This window comes from Rutidosis leptorrhynchoides, chromosome 8 (genome assembly GCF_046630445.1).
Source record: "Rutidosis leptorrhynchoides isolate AG116_Rl617_1_P2 chromosome 8, CSIRO_AGI_Rlap_v1, whole genome shotgun sequence".
NCBI lineage: Eukaryota > Viridiplantae > Streptophyta > Magnoliopsida > Asterales > Asteraceae > Rutidosis > Rutidosis leptorrhynchoides.
The window spans coordinates 82,951,941-82,962,068 of NC_092340.1; the positions used below are offsets into that span (position 1 = coordinate 82,951,941).

The 10,128-nt window shown below is 33.7% G+C and overlaps 1 non-coding gene across 1 annotated transcript; it reads right to left on the bottom strand.

Annotated features, from left to right (window-relative positions):
* Positions 1–419: 419 nt before the first annotated feature.
* On the bottom strand, positions 420–526 carry LOC139865078 (small nucleolar RNA R71). The gene has a single exon (XR_011764607.1). It is a non-coding gene; the product is annotated as a small nucleolar RNA R71 (small nucleolar RNA).
* Between the last annotated feature and the right edge of the window lie 9,602 nt (positions 527–10,128).

Here is a 10,128-nt window from a genome sequence, read left to right on the forward strand (position 1 = left end):
CACAAACCGTTAAATCAGAATCTTCTAGTGATTCGGATTCAATAATTTCAAATATAGAAATAACGGAACCTCTAAGTATGGAAGATCGAATGAGAGCTACACGCACTGGCCAAGGTCATGCCATTACGCGACCAGACATTAATGCGCCAGATTATGAAATCAAAGGACAAATCCAACACATGGTAACTAATCAATGCCAATATAGTGGTACACCAAAAGAAGATCCAAACGAACATCTTCGAACCTTTAATAGGATTTGTACTCTATTCAAAATCAGAGAATATCTCATGTTATTTCCATGGACTTTAAAGGGAGAAGCCAATGATTGGTTAGAATCGTTACCTGAAGGGGCGATTGATACATGGGATGTTTTAGTTGAGAAATTTCTTAAAAGATTCTTTCCGGCATCTAAAGCCGTAAGACTTCAAGGAGAAATTGTTACGTTCGCACAAAAGCCAAATGAAACATTATATGAGGCGTGGATAAGATTCGGAAAGTTGTTGAGAGGATGTCCTCAGCACGGTTTAGACACTTATCAAATAGTACAAATATTCTACCAAGGTGTCGATGTCGCTACACGAAAAGACATCGACACAACAGCTGGTGGTTCCATTATCAAGAAAACTGCTACCGAAGCTCACAAAATTATTGATAATACAGCCTCCCACTCACATGAGTGGCATCAAGAAAAAGATATTTTTCGATCATCTAAAGCGGCTAGAGCCGATTCTAGCCATGACTTTGATTCCGTTTCCGCAAAAATAGATGCCTTCGAGAGACGAATGAAAAAGATGAATAAAGATATTCACGCAATACGAATCAGTTGTGAGCAATGCGGTGAACCACACTTAAAGAAAGATTGTCACATTGAGCAAACCATGGAACAACGAGAGAATGTTTCCTACATGAACCAAAGGCCGGAAAATAATTATCAAAATAATTATCAACCGCCAAGGACAAACTTCAATCGAAATCAAAACATTCTTTACAATCCAAATGGGCCAAACAATAAATCGTACAACCAACAAATTCCGAATAGCCAACCAACTCAAAACAACACTTTCAATCAACAAAGACCTGGCTTGCATAAACCACCACAACAAACTGAAGAGAAAAAGTCAAATCTGGAAGAAATGGTACAAAAGCTAATGGAATCTCAAACACAATTTATTACATCTCAAACCCAAACAAATGAGAGGTTTGATCAGTCATTAAGAACTCAACAAGCTTCCATTTTGAATCTAGAAAAACACGTAGGTACTCTTGCTAGCATGATGAGTGAGAGGGAACAAGGAAAGCTACCGAGTAATACTGAAGTAAATCCTCGGAATGAGAATGTTAATAGAGTATCAACAAATTCGGAAAAATCAGTACCAGAAGATGGGAAGGTTTTAGACGTGAGTAACAATGAAGAAGTTACAACACCACCACCACCCGAGTATGTAAAGCCAGTGGTGGCACCATACAGACTACCCATCCCGTTTCCAAGAAAAAGAGTTGAGTATGAGAAAGTAATAGGTAATAAAGTTTGTGATACTTCTGAAAAGAAGAAGAAGAATAAGAAAGTACAAGAAACAAAAACTGAAAAGATAAACCCGAAGAAGACAGTTCCACCAAAACCTCCACCCAGGTTAGGTGATCTGGGTGAATTTATTGTTCCTTGTCTACTTAGTGATTGTGTCATGTATGATGCACTAGCAGATTTAGGTGTGAATGTGAGTGTTATGCCTCTTTCATTATATAAGAGATTAGGAGTAGGTGAGTTAAGTCCAACGGAAATGAGTGTTCGATTCTTTGATCAAACCATTAGGCACCCAGTTGGAATTGCTGACAACCTACCCGTTCAAGTAGGTAATTTAACCTTTCTAGTCGAATTTATTGTCATTGACATAGAAGAGGACCCAAACATTCCTCTAATTTTAGGTCGACCATTTTTAGCATCCAACGGGGCGTTACTTGATGTAAGAGAGGGTAGAATGACACTTAGTAATAATGAAAAATCGATCACCTTTGTGAGTCGAAAGTCTAAATCTCTACCAACCAAAACCGTTGAACCATCAAAAATGATTGGTAAGAACCATATTGTTTTACCAACTCCAACGGTAGTGCTTAACAATAATAAAACGCCTAAGTGTGGGGAAGATGAAGTAACACCTAATGATGACCTGATAACAAAGAACCTCGTTGTTGATATAAAATTAAATGACTCCGTTATTAATAGTTCAATGAAGAAACTTATTAAACGGATTCGCGATGCTAGAACCAAGGGGAACTTTAAGTTATGTAACCGGTTAGTATCCAATCTTTCACCTAAAGAAAAGGCAAAACTAGTTGAATTTGTGGATATTACACAGGAATTCGACCAATGGCTTAAAGCAAAAGCCACAGATATACAAGTTGATTATGATCCAAAAGAAATTGGAAATGAAGTTAATCACAATTTTGACACCACGGCTACCTAAGTGTGGGGAGATTCAAATGTTCTAAAAAGAAAATGATATCTAGAGTTAGTTGTTCTGTTCACGTGTAGTTTCGAGAATGGAATCCGATTGGTCTTTTCCACAAGCAGACACTAAAGAACTAGTTTTCTTCCTCCATTCTGAATTTTTTTGTAGGTTTTGTATGAAATTAATATGATTTTTAAATTTAAGTTTTGTGTGAATTTAAAAACAAAATTTACTTTATTTCATTAAGTTTAAAAAAAATGATTTCTAAAATTCGTCGTAAGTTAAAGATTAGGTCATGGAACCGAAATTGCTTTACCCAAAGGCGGGGCAAAAAATTTTGTTATCATTATTTTTAAAATTATTGATCTAAAGTATGCCAAAAAAATTAAAAAACCCGAAAATCTTTGTTTTTAAAAAAATTTCGTCGATTATAAACGTTTCATATTAATTGATCTCTTTGCGAGGTTTTGACCTCTACATGAGACGTTTTTCAAAGACTGCATTCGTTTTTAAAATAAACCATAACCTTTATTTTATCGACAACGTTAAAAAGATACCACCTAGATTATCAAGAAATGATAATCTAAAAATATCACACTTACACACTACTAATACATATTGGTTTACAATATTAATATGTTACAACAAAGTAAATGTCGAATGCAGTTTTAAACAATATTATACAAGCATGCTGACACCAAATCTTGTCCATATATTAGCATGCAATAGCGGAAGCTCTTAATAATCACCTGAGAATAAACATGCTCTAAAGGTCAACAAAAATGTTGGTGAGTTATAGGTTTAACCTATATATTTATCAAATCGTAATAATAGACCACAAGATTTCATATTTCAATATACATCTTATACATAGAGATAAAAATCATTCATATGGTGAACACCTGGTAACCGACATTAACAAGATGCATATAAGAATATCCCCTATCATTCTGGGACATCCATCGGACATGATAAAATAACATCGAAGTACTAAAGCATCCGCAACCATGGATGGGGTTCGTTAGGCCCAATAGATCTATCTTTAGGATTCGCGTCAATTAGTAGATCGGTTTACTAATTCTTAGGTTACCAAGCAAAAAGGGGCATATTCGGCTTCGATCATTCACCCATATAATGTAGTTTCATTTACTTGTGTCTATTTCATAAAACATTTATAAAACTGCTGTGACGACCCGTCCTTATCTCTCTGGACGAAATCATCAACATTTGGTCCCATTGCGTTGATCGACTCCAAGTAATGTCCTTAAAATGAGCAAATGCACAGCGGAAGACTTAATTTGTACCTGAGAATAACATGCTTTTAAATGTCAACATAAAGTTGGTGAGATATAGGTTTGATGCTATCAGCGTTATAACTATGGACCACAAGATTTCATATATTTAAACATAATACAATCGCAAGTGTATGTAAAAGTAGTTGAGCACTTGGTAACCATACTTAACATTTAAATCATCGCAGCATATTCTTAAATAACCGCTACACCGTACCAAGTGTAGTATACAGAAACGAAGTACTGTGCAACCATTGAAAACTGGTCGTCCAGCCCGGTTGGGGTTGTCAGGCCCGATAGATCTATCAACAGGATTCGCGTTTACATTCCTCATGTAAATATTAGCTACCAAGTATAAAGAAATATGCCATGGTACAACTCAACATAGAATTTATTTTTGATCACTTGTGTCCATAACGTAAATCATAAAATGCATGTATTCTCATCCCAAAATATTTAGAGTTTAAAAGGGACTATATACTCACCATACTGTATTTTGTAGTAAAAATACATATAACATCATTGAACAATGCAAGGTTGGCCTTGGATTCACGAACCTATATCATTTGTTTATCTATTAAAATATATAATCGTAATTGAGCAAATTTGTATATTTTGCTATGATACTTATTTGATACATAATTTAATTAACGTTGTAATATTATATTATTTAGAGCATATTATTATGTAATATTAGTATAAATTATAATAAATATATTTTTATGGAATATCTTCTGTTTGAAAAAAAAATTGATATTTGTAATAGTACAAAGTTAAGGATCATGATAGTAATAATAGTAATAATAATAATAAGTAATTAGTAAACTACCTCAAAGGAGTAGTCCTAAAAAGGTGCCCAAGTCCGGGTTCGAACCCGCAATGTCCCGCTAACCCGTTAACAAAACCAAATCATTTCTGCCATCATTTCGTTTCTGTTATAACTCGCTTGATCACATAAATAATGTTTATGAGGACTGCTTAACATATCCCTCTTATTTCTATCGTCATTGTTATTAATCTTAATCGTTGTTTTCGTTTATTATTTACTTCGCTCATCATTACGGTTTTATAATCATATTATCAAATCATCAACATATCACATCCTTATATCATTAACCCTTGGACAAAATCCAACCTCTCGGCCTTAAAACAAAACGTCTACGTATGAAGACTACAATGAGCCATATACCTACTTGAACGCTCTTCTTTAACCCATCATCACCTTAATCTAACGTCATCATTTCCTAATCATAATTATGCATCATCAAATCCTATATTAACTTAATCATCATCAATCATCTCACGTATCAATTAATAATATCATCATTTTAATTCACTCCATCATCTTAACATTATCTTTATCATTTCATGTATACCAATGCATCACCCAAGTTCTTGTATGTCCCCATTTACTTCATGGTACTCGTTTCATTCAGCACAACAGAATTTGAAGTTGGGTCTCGGCCTACTAAACTCTATCTCTACTCGGCCCAAAACAGAAAAACATAAACCTTGGCCCAACAAATAATACGCTATGTTTAGTAATGATATTACGGCGGATTTCACAGCATATCAAATGAGAGATAGAATTTGGCACGTAATGTTTAATCCTATTTTAATCACCACGTCACTTAAGTGACTCATAATGGCCGGCCACTTATTTGCATATAATGCTGTAGCAAACTTGAAAATAAAGAAAAAGGTAGCCATACGTTTGTTTTTCACTTTATTTATGATTAAATATATCATCATCTTTTTCCTTTCACTATTAGAAAACAGCAAACGCCAAGTTGAAACGAGAAATAACAATTGAAAGTGAGAGAAGAGGAGAAAGATGGAGATTAGTGGTGATGGTTTTTGGTACATAGGGTGGTGATGGATAGGGTGGCGATGATGATTATTTTATGGAGGTTCCAGGTGGTCATGGCGTTTAGTGGTTGTATACAGAAAAGATTTAATTACAACGGTAGCAACATATTATGGTGGTTAATGGGTTGAAGTGGGTGGTAATGATAATGGGTTTCGAATTTTAAAGTTTGTGAAGGTGATGACTAGTTTCAGTTGTTATAAAAACCGAAACAAAAACTGTAATAGAATCACAACGATGGTGTGGTTGCTCTTGATGATATTGATATCGGGTTTAGGTGATCCGCGATGATTATATGGCGTGATCCTGTGTAAACTTGATGGTGGCCGGAGGTAGTGAGGAGTGGTGATAGGTGTCGGTTGTTGGTGAATGTGGCTGTGGTGTTCGGAAATGGTTACATGGAGGTGGTGGTAATAGAGTGAAAAAGGTGATTCCCTGGTGGTGATATGGTGGTCGTTGAGATGATGGCTGTAGTGTGGTTCACGAAAAGAAAAACAAGAAACAATTCTTGGTTTTTGGTTTGTAAAATAAACGGATTAGCGAGTTTTGATTATGTATTGATGAAGTGGGTTTAAGGGGAGATTCAAGAATTGCAAACGGGAATAGGTAGCACGAGTTGATCATGGAGATTGATGGTTGGTTCATCGATGGGTTGCAGTAGAGAGCAAGAAGAAAGATTTATGGAGTAGAGAACAAATATATGTGTACCAGAATATAAAGAAAAGGATTTAGTTTCATGTTGATATATGTGTGCAAGTGTATCAAATATAGGTGGGTATAAAATAAATTACAGCTGAATCCAACCTTAATTGTGATGTCGACCCTGGTTCACGAGACAAACAGGAAACAAAGAAAAAAAATACAAAGAATAGAATCCAAAGCTATCGAATATATATTTGTTCTATATCCGTATTATTTATCTATTATATAAATAACTGAATTTTTATTTTATATCAGTTTAGATTTTTATTTATATAGCTGTATTTTATATATTTGTATATATATAAATATATATATATATATATATATATATCTATTTTATTAAATTTCCGCAACATTAATTATTAATATAATTCTATTAGAAATATTAATAAAAATTCTAATAATGCTAGAGATATAATGATGATAATATTAATGATAATAGATAATAATAATTATAAGAAGTGATATTATTGATAATAATAACTTCTAAAATAAATGATTATTTTTAGTAATAATGTTAATAATAAACATAATAACCAAAACCAAAATGTTATATATATACATATATTTATATTTATATATATTCACATATTTGTTATACACAATTGTTCGTGAATCGCCGAGAGTAGTCAAAAGGTAATTGATTACCTAAATATAGATTTCAAACTTTCTAGACTTAACATTACAGATTTTGCTTATCGTGTCGGAAACATATAAAGATTAAGGTTTAAATTTGGTCGGAAATTTCCGGGTCATTACAGTACCTACCCGTTAAAGAAATTTCGTCCCCGAAATTTGGTAGAAGTCGTCATGGATAAAATTAGGAATGTTTTCATGACAAATATGAGGCGATAATGGAGTTTTATCATCATTGAGTAATATTGATAAAACGATTCGATCACGTGAAGCGTACGAGTGAAACTATCACAAAAGAATGAAATGAGTAAATAAATATATTCGTTTCAACCGATGACGTAGTTACTATTGACTTCCGGGTTTTAAGGAATTTAAAGAAAATCTTACGTAATAAGATTTGGTTCCTCGGCGATCAGGATCTTCTTTGATTTAATGCGGCAATCTGTTTCGATTTCCCTGTCGGATATTTCACTATAAATCCACCTCCTTCGTTTCCTTATTTTCCACAACTCACACCTTCTATTCTTTCTCCCTTGATTCATACTTTAGAGCATTCATCGATATGCTCCATCCCGTTCTGATCCTTGTTATACTTCTAACTTTCATATCTTTTATTCTTCTCTTTCATCTGCCGCCAGAAGAATCTATTCACTTCTATGATTTCCTTGGAATTATAATATTTTTAATTCTCCCGTGTCTTTACGTTGCAATACGTATTGATATACGTGGTTTGTAGCTTCGGGGTTGTTTTTGGCCTTTGTATTCTTCATTATTTTTCAGAGCCTCATGCTTTCATTTTCTCTTTCCAACTTCGAGTCAAGCGAGTAATGGTCCGTAATTCGTAGATATGAAATTCTGAATGAACATAGCTAATGCTCTAAGAAGAAAATGGTAATAGAACGATTTTGATTTGTTAAATTACCAGAATACCCTGGAGAAGACCGAGTCATCCAGAAAAATATTCTCTTGATATGTTTAGAGATTAGATAGAATGTAAGAGTCATGTAAATGGCACATGATGACGGTACTGTGAATCATCATGCTTCATTAGAAACTCAGCATGACTTACTGTAATATATTGACGTTGATCAAGTGTCATTATATTATACTAATTCATGCATCAGTTCCCAACACTGCTTCAAAACATTCCTATTTTAAAATCGAAGGTTTCAGGATTTAGAAACTAACACAGTTTCTTTTATGCTGTAACGCAGATATTACGGAGAGATAAATGATCTCAAATAAGAATAGTTGTGAAAATATCGCCAGAAATATGGAGGATATTTATAATAGAACATACGAGAATATCTTAGAATTTCTAATATCAATGGATGATGAAGAAGATTTGTCTGTGAAGGTTTAGAATGAGAAATAAGATGTTTGCTAACGATTTCAGCAGGCACAGAATCATTTGGATTCATTGAAGGCAAACTTATTCTTTGTGATTTGTCCACGGCTTTCTTCATAGTTTCGCATAATCCGCTTTTCGGTACGAAATTTTCTATCGAGCGTTCCTAACACTCCTTTCTTTATCATCAAACTTTTGGCCATTAAGATCATCTACAACATGCTGCTTCGTCAGCATTTTCAAAGTTAACTGATCTGAGTCATCGGTTATCAAACCGAGGTAGTTTCAGGAGAATTGTGTTTTTTTAGAATAATTAATCGCTGATGGTAATATTGTGGAATATAAAAGGTTCCCCGGTAACAATAAAGAGTACGCATATATATCGTGGTTATAATAAAGTTGTTTCGGATGAAAATTCGAAGATGACTTGCTGGAGCTGTGACAAAATTTGGCTAATTTGGAAAGGAATTGCAAAGTTATTTTGGGTAATAATAACGCCAAAGGAAGTAGCACAGATATGTGTTAAACGTTTACTCAGGTTCCGAGAGCCTTCTTCAGGTGCATAAATCTTTTCTTCCGTGGATGAAGTGCGGCTGGTTCATCCTTCCGATCGAGGTGTTTTCAAAAATTATGAAAGATTTGAACGCGGATTGTAATTGTCGAGGTACAAATGAGGGTTAAGATGAAATCAAGTGGTAAACTTGAAGAATTGTTTAGTTTCATATGTTATAATCAATATTTTAATTCATTTTAATTGTTCAAAGTTAGCAGTCCAAGAGTCCAATAGTCCAATAGTTCAATAATTCATATATAATTTAATATATAATATTCGAATTAATTAATACGTATCGTGACCCGTGTACCGGTCTCAGTATTGATCACAACTCAAACCATATATATATTTTGAATCAACCTCAACCCTGTATAGCCAACTCCAACATTCACATATAGAGTGTCTATGGTTGTTCCGAAATATATATATAGATGGGTCGATATGATAGGTCGAAACATTGTATACGTGTCCCGTTATTTAAAGTGCGTAAAATAAAGTGCATAAAAGTAAATAACAGAAATTAATTGACGATAAATAAAATTGCGAGAATGTAAATTGCAATAAATAAAATGTAATACGGAATTAACAGTTAGCTGGGAACAGTTAGCTAGGAACAGTTAGCGTGGAATCTTAACAATATTTCAATTAACTAGCGCGTTTGTTTCTAACAAATTTTTATCATATCTAATGTTTTCTTCATTATGCCACTTGTTGGATTCTGATAGGTCAAAATCCAATTATGAAATTTTAATGGAAATGGTTATTTGGTGGTGAATGGATTCGTATATCGGTGGTTGTAGGTAGGATAGTAAATGACCGTTGAATCAGATTCGAAGAATGTAACTTATTAATGTGAAATCTAAATATTCCTCGGGTACTACCTACCCGTTAAAATATTTTCATCATTAATAGTTTGTACAAAAGAATTTTTAATTACAATCTTTATGAAAAATATACTTGCATATATATTTTCTTCGGATGTAATTATGAATTTAATGAGTCAATAGGATTTTAAACTCATTTGATTTATCGTTATTACTAGATTACATGATCTCTAAAACATTAGAGATTACATAATCGTCATGTCGAACGAAGATAAATGAGGTGTAACGATATGTAAAGCGAAGATATTCGATGTAGAACGATATGTAGAACGAAGATCATACTCGAAGTACAGATGGTGATATTGAGACGTGTGATGTTGATATCCGAGATACAGTTTGCGATATTGAGGTTTACGACGCAGTTGTGGTTGAGGGTGATAAGGGTACTCTCGGCGTTGA